General features: G+C 47.9%; 1 protein-coding gene across 1 annotated transcript in view; it reads right to left on the bottom strand.

The window, feature by feature from the left end:
• LOC147725086 (uncharacterized) overlaps positions 1-18371 on the bottom strand; it is a 449247-nt gene that overhangs the window by 141179 nt on the left and 289697 nt on the right. The window lies entirely within an intron of this gene.

Genomic DNA, 18371 nt, shown 5'->3' with positions numbered 1-18371 from the left:
GGAGGCTCCAGGCGCGAGGCGGGAGGCGGGAGGCGGTAGGCAGTAGGCGCTATGCGCTATGCGCTATGCCCAATGTCGGGGCGGGGGCAGAGGGCTCAAGGCAGGAGGCGGTATAGCCAATGTCGGGGCAGAAGGCGGGAGGCGGGAGGGATGCGGACTGGGCAATGTCGGGGGGGGGCACAGAGGCTTAAAATGCTGCCCCCAGCCCCTTTCTGCCCCAGGCAACGCTGGGGCAGGCTCCTAGTAAATATATATATACATATGTATATATATTCACTGAAAAAAACATAGGTTTCACACCAGTTATAGTTAGGAATTAGCATTTAAAAAACCTTTGAAAATCACTGAAAAAACCATAGGTTTGACACCAGTTATAGTTAGCTGGAAATTTTACTGACATAAAACCATTGAAATTCCCACGTTATAGTTAGTTGGACTCACTATAACTTGCGCGCCTGCAATGCACTGCTGATGACGTCACATATTACATCACTCATGACATGGTCAGTGACATCACTCATGACATCACTGATGACACCATCCAGTGAATGTGTGTCTTTCTGGAAAATAAATATGTTTTATATATGTATATGTAAAGGTCAATGGAAGAATAAATGTTTAAATAAGTGTCTAAAAGGATGTTTTAAAAAAAATTATTGATTGGTTAGCTGGCTTATTAAGTGTATCTTAGTGAATACATATATTAGCGAGTAATGTTTAAATATGTAAATATATGTATCAGTGTTTCACTTTGTGTATAAGTGGCTGCATGGGTTGGTGAGTAGCTACATGTGTGTGTATATGGGTTATTAGATGTTTTTTTAGTATCAGTATGAGTATCTGTATGGTTTGGTGGGGGTATTACTTAGCGCATAGATGCATCAATGACTGACTCACTGTTTGTATGTGTTTTGAAGACAGCATATGTGCAGGACTGTGTGGGTGGATGAGTGTGTATATGTGTGTGTTAGTGAGTGAATGACTGTCTCACTAGTGTCTTTATCAGTAACGACATATGTTTTAATCTAGTATATGTGAGTATAGATGTATATAAGTGAGTATATGTTAGAGTGAGAGATTGTAAGAGTTCCTGTTGAAATAAGTATGTGTTTCTATAAGTGATTGTTCAAGAGTGTAAGTATGTGTAAGTTTCCTTAGAAGTAAGGTGGTAGTGTGTGTATAGTTGTATATGCAAATAAATGGATGTTCAATAGTTTATTTGCATGTGTGAGTATGTGTGTGAGTAACTTTTTGATGACTGTGTGTGTGTAACAGGATGTATAGGTGTATCACTACATGAATGAATTTGAATTTAAAATATTTATATAGCGCAGCGTACACCCAACGGTTTCTTGGCGCTTTGGAGGCATGGAGAGCTAAGGAAAAGAGATAAAAACAGGATTTACTGTGGGAATGCTTGGCTGAACAAAAAGGTTTTCAAGTCCTTTCGGAAGAGGGAATAATGTTTGGCCGATCGTAGATGGTCGGGGAGGGAATTCCCAAAGGTGGGTGCCAGAAATGAGAAATTGGACCCTCCCCACTTCTTCCTCCTAAAGCGGGGTACCTGTAGGAGGGATTGGGACGATGACCGGAGCTCCCTGGTGGAGACATATTCTTTTATCAAGGAAGAGATAAAACAGGGGCTGATCCCTGGCGTGCTTGAAAAACCATGCAGCCGGTTTTAAAGAGGGAACGTTGCCGGACAGGCAACCAGTGTAGCGCCTTCAGAAGTGGCGTTGAGTGGTGGGAACGGGGAAGGCCGTACACTAACCGAGCTGCCTGGTTTTGCACAAGCTGAAGTTTTCGTAGGCTATAGGCCGGGATGCCGTTGTTCAGGGAATTGGCATAGTCCAACCGGGAGATCACAAGGGCAGACATGATTAACTTTAGTGCCAAGGGGGAGAAAAAGCGGGAGACAGTGCGGATAGTGCAAAGAGTGAGAAAACAGGAAGAGACGACAGAGCTGACTTGTGAGTGAAGGGTGAGGTGATTATTCATTTTGATGCCTAGGGTCTTGACTGTAGGAGAGGGAGTGGGCGGGGAACCTAAGGAAGAGGGCCAAAAAGAAGAGGTCCAGGGACTGGAGGAGCCACAGGTGAGGACCAGCTCGGTTTTGTCCGGGTTCAACTTCAGATGGTTGTGGCTCATCCAGTCCCTGATGAAGGTCATAATGGTTTGAAAATTAGAAATAGAGTGAGAAGAAGGAGAGTGATTGAAGACGAGCTGGAGGTCATCTGCATAGTTGTATACAGTGACCTCCAGCTGCTGAAGCGCGAAAATAAGAGGGTAGATATAAAGGTTAAACAAAAGAGGGGAGAGAGAGGAACCCTGGGGGACACCACAAGTGATCTTGAGGGGGGTTGCAGTGAAATCCCCTAGCCGGACCGCCTGGGTGCGGTCCCGCAGGAAGGACGAAAGCCAGACCAGGGCTGAGCCCCCGATTCCCGCCGCTCTGATACGTGAAAGCAAGATGGAGTGGTCCACCGTATCAAAAGCGGCGGAGAGATCGAGGAGCACCAGAGCCTGATGTTTGTCCTGGTCCAAGCCCTCCCTGAGTTTGTCCTGGACCGACACCACGATGGACTCGGTAGAGTGCCTGGGCCGAAAGCCCGCTTGGCAAGACGCCAGGCCGCCGGTAGCTTCCACATGGGCGCTACGTACCGAGGTGACGTGTCGCTCAAGCACCTTGCCAAGGAAGGGCAGCAAGGAGATGGGTCGGTAGTTAATTGGAATAGCTGGATCGTTGCAGGGTTTCTTTAAGATAGGCACAATAGAAGCCGATTTAAGGGCTGGGATTACAACCTCTTGTGCAAGGGAGCTGTTAAGGAAGGTGATCGGGGGCTGAGTGCAGACGGCGTAGATCCGTTGGAGAATACGGGCCAGACAGATATCGGCCGGGGAACCTGACTTAACTTTAGGGAGTATTTCCAAAAAGACTTCTTCCGTGAGAGGGGGAATAGAGAGTAGACAGGTTTGGACAGTGGGAGGGAGGGGATCAACATAAGTCGAAGAGGGGAGGGAATGTCAATCTTGATATTGGAGATTTTGTCCAGAAAGTAGTGATTCAACGAGTCACACATAGATTGGGTAGGAGGGGGTTTGGAAATGGTCCTCTCTGAGAAGGCTAAATCATGAACAATGGAGAAGATTTCTCTCGATTTGTTCTCTGCCGCTAGAATTTTTGATGAAAAATGGGCAGTTTTGGCTTCCAGGATGGCTTTTTTGTACTCCTGCAATAGTGTGAGGTAATGCGTTTTCTGTAGGGGACAATACTCCTTTCTCCACAGTCTCTCAGCTCGCCGGAGGGACAACTTTTTTCCCTTTAGGTCTTCGTTGAACCACCGGTTCGCCTCCTTAGGTCTTTTGGTTGATATCCGGCGTAAGGGGGCTATTGTGTTGCAGCCTCCCGTAAGCCAGGTATCAATCAGAATAGCTTGTTTTGAGGAGGATAAGCCGGCCAGGTCAGGTGAGGAGTTTAAAAGGGAGGATGATAGTGAGGTAAGATCAGCGCGATTCCAGTTCCGTGCCCAGGTGTTTTTTACCAACGGGACCTTGGTAGCAGGGAGATGAGGGCGTGGTCCGACCATGGGCATGGGGACACTGATATGGAAGAGATGGCATAATTAATGGACCAAACTTGGTCTAGCACGTGTCCACGTACATGTGTCAGGACTTTAATGTGGGGAATGAAGTTCAGTGATCGGAGTAGTTATGTAAATTGCTTGGAGGCTGGGCATTCAAAGGGATCATTAGGCCAGTAGTTAAAGTCACCTAATACTAAAACTGATGCATGATTAACCGCCAGCGTGGCGAGTAGGTCCTGAAAGGCAGGTAAAAACAAAGGAGTGGGCTGGGGAGGTCGGTATGTTAACAAGCAAATGAGTGGGGGAGAGAAGGTGGAAGAGCGGACCACGAGGTGCTCGGTCTAGTCGATAGTGGTGGAGGGGAGGAGTTGAAAGTTAAACTCCGTCCTAGCAATGAACGCCACGCCACCCCCTTTCTTGTCTGTCGAGCGATCGGCCCGAAGGGCCGCGTACGCAGGGGGAAGGGCAGCTAAGAGGGATGGTAGGGAAGACTCACAGAACCATGTCTCGGTCAGAAACAGTATGTCCGGCTTGTGGGAATCAAGTAGGACAAACAGATCTTGATAGAGTTTCACCGCCGACCTGGTGTTGAGCAAAATAATGGACAGGGAAGGAGAGGGGAGAGGAGGGGAAAAGCGGGGCGGCGCAGATGGAGGAGTAAAACCAAGAGTGGAGATGGTACTGATGGTGGGTGAGCATATGTATGAGTGACTATATAGAATTGTAGGGGAATGAGTGTATGTGTATATAGATAGTGGAATTACTGAATTGGTTGTTGTAACCGGAATGGGTATCTCCATTTTGTTGAAAATGTTAGTTTCTATTTTTGAATATGTGTTTCAAGGGTTACATTACACTGAAAGGATGTCTGTTACTCTGTCACAAGGAAGGTGTCATCAGTGATGTCATGAGTGATGTCACTGACCATGTCATGAGTGATGTAATATGTGACGTCATCAGCAGTGCATTGCAGGCGCGCAAGTTATAGTGAGTCCAACTAACTATAACGTGGGAATTTCAATGGTATTATGTCAGTAAAATTTCCAGCTAACTATAACTTGTGAATTTAATAGGTTTTTAAATGGTAATTCCTAATTATAACTGGTGTGAAACCTATGGTTTTGTCAGTGAATTTCAAAGGTTTTTTAAATGGTAATTCCTAACTATAACTGGTGTGAAACCTATGGTTTTTTCAGTGAATTTCATAGGTTTTTTAAATGCTAATTCCTAACTATATATAGGGCATCAAACCCATGTTCTTTTCAGTGAATTTCAAAGGTTTTTTATTAGCAAATTTCTATAGCTATGAAATGTAATATTTTTTATAATGAATCCTATATTGTGTATTTGTGTAATACTATTTTTTTTATGTATATTGTTCATGTTTTTTTTTGTTTTTGTTTTTGCCCTGGAGGGCTCCCGGTGCGCCTACCGGTGAGCGCACCGGTAAGCGCAGCCATGCGGCTCGCCCCGGTGTGCGTACCAGTGAGCGTCCCGTTAGCGCTATTGCCGCGAACGAAAACATCATTGTGACGTATTGCGTAGCCGCGTCCGCGTGATACGCACGGCGTAAGCGCACCCGGAAGCACTCCAGCGCATACGATCGCACTACGTAAGCGACCCCGGGCACGTAATGTAAGCACGTCGGGTCATATGACCTGAAAATAACACTTTCATTGGTTCAGGACAGTTTGGTTTCCAAAAGATGAAAGCCCCCACCTTTTTTCCTCATTCTCACTTTTTACTTTGACTGAGGAAGACCTGTTTGCAGACCTATTTGTACCTATTTGTACTGAGAAATGGCTACAGTAGCAGCAGCAGCAGGAGCATCTCAACCACCACCACCACAAGGACCACCATAGCACCACAGTGGTGGTGGAGAAGAAGAAGAGGAGGAGGAGGAGAGGCAGTACCTGCCTGAAGATACTACCACCTATAAGCCAAAGGAGCACATTTTCTGGGTGTTTTTTAAAATCCCAAGGGGCCTCAAGAAAGTTAATGCGCCAAAGGTTACTTGTCTGATCTGTGGCACTGTACTTTCCAGGGGGAACCCTGCCAAAAAGTATTCTTTTGGTAACATCACCATGATTCGCCACATGCAACGCCAGCACCCAAACAACTATGCTGCGGCAGAGGTCAGAGAACTGACCAGAAACCCTCCCCAATCTTCACCCAGCACCTCCCAAAGTAAGCAAACCACTCCATCGGGTCCAGAGACAAGTGAGATGGTCCCAAACATCCAAACCCAGTTTGGAGATTTCAAAATTGTTTGCAAATTTTGTGGAAGGACAATTTGCTATGGAGAGTGTTAGACCTGACATCATTGGCTTGAGTCTCTCCTCCATTTTTTTCTGTTTGCCTCCACCGTTTACGATGTTTTGCTGGTATACTGCTTTGGGCACTGTGCCACTGCTGATCAGTGCCACAGTGCAAGTGCTCCCTATGTTACATTGATGTACGATTGTATCCATGTTTGGCTTATTTGGTTTACTGTCAGTCCCTAGTCTAGTGCACCAGGAGTGCCAGGGCTTGTAAATACAAATGCCTCTCGTGGGCTTGCAGCACGTGTTGTGCCACCCACAAGAGCGGCCTCGTAAAAGAATGTCTACGGGTCGGTCATTGCGAGACCCACGTGGAGTCTAGTACTGTCACGCGGGCTGCGCAAGTATATCTACTTGCCAGTCCCTCAAACCTTCCCTTAACTTCATGTTAGTCACCCCTATGGTAGGCCCACGGGCAGGGTGCGTTGTAAGTATAAGGTAGGACATGCCTGACCAAGTTGGCATGTCCTGATAGTGAACAACAGCCATCTTCGTTCTTCACTATTGCGAGGTAGCCTGCTCTCCATTAGTTAGGATGGGCCGCCGGGATTATTAATGCCATGATCCTAGCTGGCTCGGGGAGCGTGGTGCAATGTCGAGTTTGGCATCCCTGAACTCGGGGTTTAATTACGCATCCGTTGGTGTGGATGGTTTCTGGACTCTGGGTTTGAAAACAGCACTTTTAGAAAGTGTCTATTTTCTTGTCTAAACCATTTCTGGTTTCTCCTGGTCTTGCGTGTGTGTGACAGGAGCTGGGTGGCTCCGGAGGTCTGGATGAGTCAGTGTGGGATGAGTGGGACATTCGCGTTGAGAGTAGGGGGAGAGTAGTTGCTGATAGCCTGCCCTGCCTGATACAATGCTGGCTCCACCTCCTGCCAAGCGACTGATGGCTCTGTGCCTGCCATGGACGATCCTAGCCCCACCTCCTGCCAGGAGGCCGATAGCTCTGCTCCTGCCAGTGACAGTGCTGGCTCCACCTCCTGCTGGGCGTCTGAGGACCCTGCCCTGCTCAGTGAATAGGCCAGGTGCTTCTGCCTGGCTCCACCCACAACAGACCCAGGATGTTGGGAAATTCCCCTGCATGGACAAAGGGATCAAAGCCGAAAAGGGGTATAAGAGAAGGACCCCTGAACCAAGAAATCAGATCACTTCTGACAAGGAACCCTGAAACCAAGGACAAGAAGCCTGCTGATCCAAGGACTTGTCTACCCCTTCTGCCAGTGTGCTGTTTGCTGGGGGGAATCCTGCATGTGCTTCTTTATTTTTGCCAAGGAACCAGGAGAGAGGAACTGTGTGTGTACTCTCACGCTTGCTAAGAAAATCTCCAAGGACTGGAAGAGTGCCAGTCTCCTGCTGAAGTCACAGGGCTAAAGGACTTCATCATTTGCTTAAAGTGCTATTTGCTGGAACCTGTGAATCCAGCACCTTTGAAAGAAACCAGCAATCTCGACGCCGACGGACGTCGCCGAATCCAGCTCGACATCGTGAGTAACAGCTCCAGTGTCCCGCTTCCTCGACGCCGGCCGCAGGGCCCGATCGACGCCAGCAGCAACTCCAGTGAGTAGCGAGTTCGGCTCCAGCTCCAAGTGACCCCGTGTCTGCACCGCTGCTGATCGCATCGACTTCGAGCCCTCTCGACGCCGTGAGCGCTGCTCACTCTTGCAACTTCATCAACATCGACGCCGAAGACGCGACGCCGGACATCTCGTCGCCGCTGATCATCGTGTGCTTTGCTTTTCCAAGGTACTGTGTTGTTGGGGGTCCGTGTGACTCCGGGCTCGACGTAGCGCTCCTTGCGGTCGACGCCGAACCCTTTGGATTAACTTTGCCTTGATGTCGTGTGACTCCCGTATGGGTTACATTGTTGCTAAGAACTGTGTTGCCAAGAAGAAGAGTGTTTTGATACTAAAGACTTTGTGCTAAAGAAGAAACTACATTTGAACTATTATTTTTCCTTCCAAGAGTATTTATTAAGATTGTGTATATTTTTGTCGTTATTTGGTCTTGTGCTAAGCCTTATATAAAAATCCTTATTTTTATAATACTACTGTGTCGTGTCCATTTGTAGTGTATTCACTTTATTACTGTATGTGGTCATAAATGCTTAACGCACTGCCTCTGAGATAAGCCTGTCTGCTTTGCCAAGCTACCAAAGGGGTGAGCAGGGGTTATCTAAGTGTGTGATCCCCTTGCCCTGACTAGAAAAGGTGTGTCCCTATTTGTCAGAAGTACATACCTCTGCCAACTAGAGACAGCCGGTTCTAACATTGGTGGCAGCGGTGGGATTTGAACTTTGCATTTATGACCCATGTGCAGTGATTAGTGTACACTACATAGTGAAAGCAGACCATAGCGCAGCCACAATCTAAGTTGGAAGGATTCTATTTTTGTTCTCCGCTTTTCTGAAGCTTGATTTTTGAACACTGCCAGTTTTGACCATGAGTGACACCGGAGTCACTACCCCTGTTGTTGTTGTGGAATAATTTGATAGAGCAAAGATAAACGTCTACAAATTGGAGGAGCTGAAATCCTTTTGCAAGCAGTTTAAAGTTCCTACCAAAGGCCTCAAGATTAAGGAAAACTATCTCAAATCCTTGTAGGCCTGGTTAGAGTCCAGAGATCCCACTGATCCGGTGGTGGTAACGCCAGTGGAAGGGGATGAGGAGGTGCCAGTGAATGGGCCTGTGTCCTCTCCCGGTAGCAGTGTTTCCTCCAAAGGTCTTTTCCCTGAAGAAAGAGAAGAAAGGGCGAAAGAGCGAGCTTACAACATGGAAATGGCAAGGCTTAAGATAAATGGGCAGTTGGAGTTAGAAAAAGCAAAAGAGAAGCTGATTTAGAGATCAAAAGGTTAGAATTTGAGAGAGAGAAGTTAGCGTTGGAGCGTGAAACCAGGTTGAGGGATTTGTTAGAATTGAATCCCTCTGGTGGCAGCATCCCATCTGTGCCTGCAGAAAGTAAGTTTTATTTTCCCAAAGATGTGATAAAAGATTATCATAAGAATGAAGATATTGGCCAATGGTTTAAAGCATATGAGTTAGCATTGTTGGCCCACCGGGTCCCTGAGAAGGATTGGGGAGCGGGGTTGTGGGGTCGCTTTGTGAATGAGGGGAGAGATACCCTGTTAGACATGCCTGTTGAGGATCGGATGTCTTATGCTCATATGAAAGATGCTTTAATGTTGAGGTATGGCTTAACCCCAGAAAAGTACAGACAAGCTTTTAGAGAATGTAAGAAGTTGCCTGGTACTACGTGGGTTGAATATGTGTCATTTTTTTGCAGAGCCATGGATGGTTGGGTAAAGGGCAGCAAAGTGGAAAGTTATGAAGCTCTTTATGATTTGTTTGCTTGGGAGCACTTGTCTAATAACTGTTTTCCAGAGCTGCGCCAGCACCTTATTGATAGCAAGATATCTAACCCTAGAAAACTTGCTGAGGAGGCGGACCGCTGGGTCAGTACCAGGGTCCACAAGGGTCCAGTGGGAGAATCAGCCAAAGGTGGGCAGGGTCCCCAGCAGAAGAGTGGGGGGGACAAGGGAAAACAGAAGGAGTTCCAGAAAGGGCCCCAAAGTAATCCCAAAGGGAACCAAGGGAAAGGTTCCCCGCCTCCCCCTGTGAAGAAGCCAGGGGCCCCGACAGGTAAACCTGTTCATAGGGGCCCAATGACCTGCTATGTTTGTGGGCAGGTGGGACACCGGTTTTATGACCCCCAGTGTCCCATGAGGAATTCTAATGCACCACCACGTGCACCCCCCGTCAGTTGGCGAGTGTAGCCCTGGGAGGGGAGGAGATGGTTGCCCCAGGTGGGAGGGGTCCCGCAGAGATGTCCCTGGTCTCGCTAGGAGACATGGAAATGGTCCCTCCACCCCCTCTGCCTAGTAACACTAATAAATATAGCCAGTGGGTGACCATTAATGGCCATAGAGTGGAAGCTCTCAGAGACACCAGAGCGAGTGTGACAGCTGTCAAGTGTCACTTGGTGTCCAGAGAGCAGGTGGTTCCCCACGCATTCTACCCTGTGATAGCTGCTGACAACTCCCAGAGAGAGTGTGAGGTAGCTCAGGTTCCCTTTGAATGGGGGGGAGTTTCAGGTACTTTTCAGGTTGCTGTGAGGCCCGCCATGCCTGTTGATTGTCTCCTGGGCAATGATTTAGAAGACTCCCCTTGGGCTAAGGTGGAGAGGGAGACACATTTGAAAATGTTGGGTGTGCCAGAGTGGGTGTGTGCGACCACTCGTTCCATGACCGCAAGTAAGGGTGTTGATGGGGTCCTGGAGCCTGAAAGTATGGCCCAGGACCCAGCTGTGAAGAGAAGAGGCAGGGGGCGCAGGAAACCGTCCCCCATAGTTCCCGTGGTCCAGGAGGAGGTAGACCCTGAGGGGGATGCCTTGGAGCCCACAGGGGAACAAGTTGCTGAACTGGGAGACCTGCCCGAGCTGACCCATTGGCAGCAGGATGGTGGTCCCTCCAGGGAAGAATTTTGTGCAGAACAGAAAGTGTGCCCTTCTCTTGTTGGTATGAGGCAGCAGGCCTCAGCCCAAACCTCAGGTGATCAGTCAGGGTCACATTTTGTTTACTGGGAGAACGACCTCCTGTATAGCGAGCCTAAGGCTGCTGAGCTGGGTCAGCCCGTGTGCTGGTGGTACCCCAGCGCTTCAGAGCCTTCCTACTGGGTTTGGCTCATGACGTTCCTTTAGCTGGACATCTGGGGCAGGACAAGACCTATGACAGGCTTGTCACCCATTTTTATGGTCCTCAGATGCGAAGGGATGTAGACATCCATTGTAAAACTTGTCACACTTGCCAGGCAAGTGGGAAAAGCGGAAGGAAGCAGAAGGCTCCCCTCCAACCTTTTCCAGTAGTCAGTACCCCCTTTGACCGGGTGGGGATTGACATTGTTGGGCCCCTGGACTAAAAGACAGCCCTGGGCAACAGGTTCATCCTGGTCTTGGTGGACCATGCCACACGGTACCCGGAAGCCATCCCTCTCAGAACAGTGACGGCCCCCGTGGTGGGACGGGCACTGATGGGTGTTTTCTCTCGAATGGGGTTCCCCAGAGAGGTGGTGTCAGACCGGGGCACCAACTTCTTTTCCAACTATATGAAGTCTCTGTGGAAGGAGTGTGGGGTAACCTACAAGTTCACCACTCCTTACCACCCTCAAGGTAATGGGTTGGTTGAGAGATTCAACCGTACCCTTAAAGGCGTGATCATGGGTCTTGAAGAACCAATGAGGCAGAAATGGGACGTCCTCTTGCCATGCCTGCTGTTTGCTTACCGTGAGGTGCCACAGAAGTCTCTAGGGTTCAGCCCCTTTGAGCTTTTGTATGGTCACCCGGTAAGAGGACCTTTGAGTCTGGTCAAAGAAGGCTGGGAGCAATCTCCCAGGAAACCTCCCCAGGATGTATACAGTTACATGCTGGCCTTTAGGAATCCGACTAGGCGCTTCAGAGATCTTGCTCAGTCAAATCTGGAGGCCAGCCAGGAGGAGATGAAGCAGTGGTACGGCCGGAATGCCACTCTGGTTCAGCTTCAGCCTGGTCAGGAAGTTTGGGTCATGTCCCCTGTGGAACCTTGTGCGCTCAAGGACAGGTGGACTGGACCGTTTAAGGTTGTGGAGAAGAAGAGCGATGTCACCTACTTGGTGGACTTGAAATCTCCCAGGAACCCCTTGAGGGTCCTGCATGTCAACCGTTTGAAGCCCCACTTAGAAAGGTCCGAAGTGGGCATGCTCCTAGCTACAGATGCTGGAATGGAGGAGGAGAGTGAGCCTCTTCCTGACCTCCTGTATGCAAAAGAGCAAGATCGGTCAGTGGATGGTGTGGTCCTCCCTGACACACTGACCCTTGAGCAGCAGCAGGATTGTCGCCAACTGTTGGGACAATTCCCTGATCTGTTTTCCTTGGTTCCTGGTGTCACTCATTGGTGCGTCCATGATGTGGACACCGGAGACAGCACTCCTGTCAAGCACAAGGCTTACAGAGTGACTGACAAGGTCCGAGCATACATTAAGGAGGAGGTCTCCAAAATGTTTGCCTTAGGGGTGGTTGAGTCCTCTAGCAGTCCTTGGGCCAGCCCAGTGGTCTTGGTCCCGAAGGCTGCAGCGCCTGGTGCTTCACCCGAACTTCGGTTCTGTGTGGATTACCGAGGACTCAATTCAGTCACGAAGACTGACGCGCACCCCATCCCCAGAGCTGATGAGCTCATAGATCGGTTGGGGGCTGCCCGGTACCTTAGTACGTTTGATCTGACGTCTGGGTACTGGCAGATCGCCTTAACTGATGGGGCAAAAGAGAGGTCAGCATTCTCCACACCAGATGGGCTCTACCAGTTCCGGGTTATGCCCTTTGGGATGAAGAATGCCCCTGCCACCTTCCAGAGGTTGGTCAACCAGGTCTTGGCTGGACTGGAGGATTTCAGTGCCGCCTACCTGGACGACATCGCAGTGTTCAGCGCCAGCTGGGAGGAACACTTGCGCCACCTCCAGGAAGTGTTGTTGCCCTGCGCAGAGCAGGCCTCACAATCAAAGCCAGTAAGTGCCAGATTGGGCAGGGTTCTGTGGTGTACTTGGGGCACCAAGTAGGGAGCGGCAAGGTGGCCCCCCTGCAACCCAAGATTGATACCATCCTGGCTTGGGCACCGCCCAAAACCCAAACTCAGGTGAGAGCCTTCTTAGGTCTCACAGGTTACTACAGGAGGTTTGTCAAGGATTATGGTAACATTGTGCACCCCTTGACTTCGCTGACTTCCAGGAAGCAGCCACGAAATGTGATCTGGCCTTTGACACCCTGAAAGATGCAATGTGCACGGCACCTATTCTCCAAGCACCCAACTTTTCTAAAGAATTTGTTGTCCAGACGGACGCTTCAGAGCATGGCGTGGGGGCTGTTCTAGCTCAGGTGAATGAAGAGGGCCGAGACTTACCTGTAGCCTTCATCAGCAGGAGGTTACTTCCCAGGGAACAGAAGTGGAGTGCGATAGAGCGAGAAGCATTTGCTGTGGTCTGGGCACTGAAGAAGCTAAGACCCTACCTGTTTGGGACTCACTTCCGGGTTCAGACAGACCACAGGCCCCTCAGATGGTTGATGCAGATGAGGGGTGAGAATCCAAAACTGTTGAGGTGGTCCATTTCCCTACAGGGGATGGACTTTAAGGTGGAACACCGCCCTGGTACAGATCACGCCAATGCTGATGGTCTGTCCAGATTTTTCCGCCTTAGTGATGAGAACTCCCCAGGGGAAGGGTAGTTCTCCCCACATTTCAGCTGGAGGGGACACATGTTAGACCTGACATCATTGGCTTGAGTCTCTCCTCCATTTTTTTCTGTTTGCCTCCACCGTTTACAATGTTTTGCTGGTATACTGCTTTGGGCACTGTGCCACTGCTGATCAGTGCCACAGTGCAAGTGCTCCCTATGTTAAATTGATGTATCGATTGTATCCATGTTTGGCTTATTTGGTTTACTGTCAGTCCCTAGTCTAGTGCACCAGGAGTGCCAGGGCTTGTAAATACAAATGCCGCTCGTGGGCTTGCAGCACGTGTTGTGCCACCCACAAGAGCGGCCTCGTAAAAGAATGTCTACGGGTCGGTCATTGCGAGACCCACGTGCAGTCTAGTACTGTCACGCGGGCTGCGCAAGTATACCTACTTGCCAGTCCCTCAAACCTTCCCTTAACTTCATGTTAGTCACCCCTATGGTAGGCCCACGGGCAGGGTGCGTTGTAAGTATAAGGTAGGACACACCTGACCAAGTTGGCATGTCCTGATAGAGAACAACAGCCATCTTCGTTCTTCGCCATTGCGAGGTAGCCTGCTCTCCATTAGTTAGGATGGGCCGCCGGGATTATTAATGCCATGATCCTAGCTGGCTCGCGGAGCGTGGTGCAATGTCGAGTTTGGTATCCCTGAACTCAGGGTTTAATTACGCATCCGTTGGTGTGGATGGTTTTTGGACTCTGGGTTTGAAAATAGCACTTTTAGAAAGTGTCTATTTTCTTGTCTAAACCATTTCTGGTTTCTGCTGTTCTTGCGTGTGTGTGACAGGAGCTGGGTGGCTCCGGAGATCTGGATGAGTCAGTGTGGGATGAGTGGGACATTCGCGTTGAGAGTAGGGGGAGAGTAGTTGCTGATAGCCTGCCCTGCCTGATACAATGCTGGCTCCACCTCCTGCCAAGCGACTGATGGCTCTGTGCCTGCCATGGACGATCCTAGCCCCACCTCCTGCCAGGAGGCCGATAGCTCTGCTCCTGCCAGTGACAGTTCTGGCTCCACCTCCTGCTGGGCGTCTGAGGACCCAGCCCTGCTCAGTGAATAGTCCAGGTGCTTCTGCCTGGCTCCACCCACAACAGACCCAGGATGTTGGGAAATTCCCCTGCATGGACAAAGGGATCAAAGCCGAAAAGGGGTATAAGAGAAGGACCCCTGAACCAAGAAATCAGATCACTTCTGACAAGGAACCCTGAAACCAAGGACAAGAAGCCTGCTGATCCAAGGACTTGCCTACCCCTTCTGCCAGTGTGCTGTTTGCTGGGGGGAATCCTGCATGTGCTTCTTTATTTTTGCCAAGGAACCAGGAGAGAGGAACTGTGTGTGTACTCTCACGCTTGCTAAGAAAATCTCCAAGGAATGGAAGAGTGCCAGTCTCCTGCTGAAGTCACAGGGCTAAAGGACTTCATCATTTGCTTAAAGTGCTATTTGCTGGAACCTGTGAATACAGCACCTTTGAAAGAAACGAGCAATCTCGACGCCGACGGACGTCGCCGAATCCAGCTCGACATCGTGAGTAACGGCTCCAGTGTCCCGCTTCCTCGACGCCGGCCGCCGGGCCCGATCGATGCCAGCAGCAACGCCAGTGAGTAGCGAGTTCGGCTCCAGCTCCAAGTGACCCCGTGTCTGCACCGCTGCTGATCGCATCGACTTCGAGCCCTCTCGACGCCGTGAGCGCTGCTCACTCTTGCAACTTCATCAACATCGACGCAGAAGACGCGACGCCGGACATCTCGACGCCGCTGATCATCGGGTACTGTGTTGTTGGGGGTCCGTGTGACTCCGGGCTCGACGTAGCGCTCCTCGCGGTCGACGCCGAACCCTTTGGATTAACTTTGCCTTGACGTCGTGTGACTCCCGTGTGGGTTACATTGTTGCTAAGAACTGTGTTGCCAAGAAGAAGAGTGTTTTGATACTAAAGACTTTGTGCTAAAGAAGAAACTACATTTGAACTATTATTTTTCCTTCCAAGAGTATTTATTAAGATTGTGTATATTTTTGTCGTTATTTGGTCTTGTGCTAAGCCTTATATAAAAATCCTTATTTTTATAATACTACTGTGTCGTGTCCATTTGTAGTGTATTCACTTTATTACTGTATGTGGTCATAAATGCTTAACGCACTGCCTCTGAGATAAGCCTGTCTGCTTTGCCAAGCTACCAAGGGGGTGAGCAGGGGTTATCTAAGTGTGTGATCCCCTTGCCCTGACTAGAAAAGGTGTGTCCCTATTTGTCAGAAGTACATACCTCTGCCAACTAGAGACAGCCGGTTCTAACAGGGAGCAAAGTATTAAACTGATTAACCATGCCCCTTTTTACACCTCTCTGCAACGCAGCTCCCGTGCATGTTTGAAGAGGGGGAACTAATTCCCCTTGCATACTGGGGGCCACTGGGGGCCAACTAGCCCACCAGGAGCCTCCAGTATGCGCCAGGGGGCTGCATTGCAGAGAGGTGTAATGACGCCACACCCTTTTTTACACCTCTCTGCAACGCAGCCCCCGTGCATGTTTGAAGAGGGGGAACTAATTCCCCTTGCATACTAGGGGTCCCTGGGGGCCAACTAGCCCACCTGGAACCTCCAGTATGTGCCAGGGGGCTGCATTGCAAAAAGTTGTAATGAGGCTATGCCCCTTTTTACACCTCTCTGCAACGCAGGCCACTGGCGCGTTTGCAGAGGGGGGACTAATTCCCCTTGCATACTGGGGGTCCCTGGGTCATATCTGCCAAAACACTGATATTCCGAACAATTGAAAATGACTTTTCTTGAGAAACATTCGGATTTGGATAATCAAGTCTTATACTTTGGAATTTTTGAAAGACTGACTTTGAGGATGCTATAAATTACTCAAGTCTGCCCAAATTGTGTGGGTAAAATTCATACCTAGTCACTTTGAATAAGAATGTACTTACGTCTCGTCTAACATTTGGAAGAAATATCTAGTTATATGACAACAGGATACCGACATAACTTGAAGGAAATAAGAACGCCCTGAAGAAGTTCTGTTGTACAGAACGAAACGTTTCGGCTGGCTGTGGAACATAAACTTAAGGAAAATAAAAGCATTTGAATATACACCAAGATTCAGCGCTTCAATAAGGACTCTAAGTGATATGATTTTATTGGACTTATTGTGCAAGTGGTGCTGTGACAAACTTTGGAATATTCTCCACTACTCTCTACTACTTACTCTCTCCTACTCCACTACTCTCAAATACTCACTCTCTACTACTCATTCTCTACTACTCTACTACTCTCTACTACTCTCTCTCTCTACTGCTCACTCCCTACTACTCACTATCTACTACTCTCTACTACTCACTCTCTACTACTCTCTCTCTACTGCTCACTCTTTATTACTCTCTACTACTCACTCTCTACTTCTCACTCTCTACTACTCTCTACTACTCACTCTCTACTACTCTATCTCTACTACTCACTCTCTGCTACTCACTCTACTACTCACTCTCTACTACTCTCTACTATTCTGTCTCTCTGCTACTCACTCTCTACTCTCTACCTCTCTACCTCTCTCTACTTCTCTCTCTACTAGTCTCTACCTCTCTACCTCTACCTCTCTACCTCTACCTTTCTACCTCTACACCTCTACCTCTCTACCTCTCTCTACACGCACACATATACACATATATATATGCATATGCATTTATATATATGTATGTGTATGTATGTATATATACATACATACATATATAAACATATATAATCTGTATATCTATATAAATACAAATATACATGCATGCATACATATACATATATGCATACCGATGCATGTTATTTACATGAAAATTTAAAAAACACTAATAAAAGCAAAGCTAAAAAGCCACCTCATTACAAACAGAATGGCTTTACCTTAAACCAGGGCGAGATCTATTGCATTTTCAATGCTTGTTTACTTTGTTTCCATCAAGAAGGCATTCAGATGTGTCACATATTTGCCATAAATTCTGAATGTTAGCACTCTAGTTGCTCATTGGATCACTGTAGTAAAGCTACTGCTCACCAGGGAAGTCTGCTGCTGGTATTCAAAGTGCATGTTTCAGTCTGCATGTCAGAATTTTTTTTAGGAAATAGAAGAGGATTTGAGAAGTCACTCAAAATGATCCCTAATTTTTCTTTCTGAAGCACTAATCACGCTTTCTATGGCAAAATGAACCCCCTCATTTTGTTCCTTTTTAAATTAAATGTTTTCAGACTTACCACTTCATTCCAATCAAGATGTCTTCTGGTGTGCCATACTTTTGTCATAAGTAAGACTGTTAGCGCTCTAGTTGTTCTTTAGAACACTCTGGGACATTCTGTCATTGGGCTATACTTTGGCTACATCTGGGTGATATTTGGGCTACATTTTGGCTCTTTTGTCTCTGGTAGCCATCTTAGGAGACTGCATGTCAGAATTTTTTTAATGAAATTGAAGAGGATTTGAGAAGTCACTCAAAATGTGCCCTAATTTTTCTTTCTGCACCACTAATCATACTTTCTATGGCAAAATATACACTCTCATTTTGTTCCTTTTTAAATTAAATGTGTTAAGAGTTACCACTTTATTCCAATCAAGATGGCTTCTGGTGTGCCATACCTTTGCATAAGTAGGACTGTTAGCGCTCTAGTTGTTCTTTAGAACACTCTAGGAGGCTGCAGTAGAACACAAAGGAATCAACTGACAGTCTCTGTCCTTGTTGGATGTACATGTTTTACTGAGAATGTCAGACTTCATTCTCACATGACTGAGAAAGATAATGTTATTTTACAGAAAATATGCTTTCATTTTAGCTTATAGATCCCCTTCCAAACCACTGTGGGAAAATCATGAGATATTAGTTTTCTTTCAAACATGATTCATGATATCACAGCAGAAGGCTTTTTCACATGGTAAATCACCTTAGAACACATCACAATTCCTAAAATGAGTATGGTACCATCAACAAATGATTTATTATGTAACTAAAGTCCTAAAACCCTCTATTAACTACAATGCTTTTTAATGAGGTGCTATCATGTATATTGGTCCCAAGATGGCTGCCAACACTTCTTGGATGAAGTACTGACAGCCAATCAGATCAGATGTGTGGTTAGGCTCCCCCCAGATATATATATTTTTTTGAAATCCACTGGAGCACATATCTTGAGACATAGCAAAGGCACATCGGGCTACCAGTCCCTACAATTTTGCCAAGTTTTGTGGAAAT

This window comes from Lissotriton vulgaris, chromosome 4_1 (assembly GCF_964263255.1).
Source record: "Lissotriton vulgaris chromosome 4_1, aLisVul1.2, whole genome shotgun sequence".
Lineage (NCBI taxonomy): Eukaryota > Metazoa > Chordata > Amphibia > Caudata > Salamandridae > Lissotriton > Lissotriton vulgaris.
The sequence above is the reverse complement of the archived record's forward strand: the minus strand, read 5'-3'. Positions and strand labels throughout refer to the sequence as shown.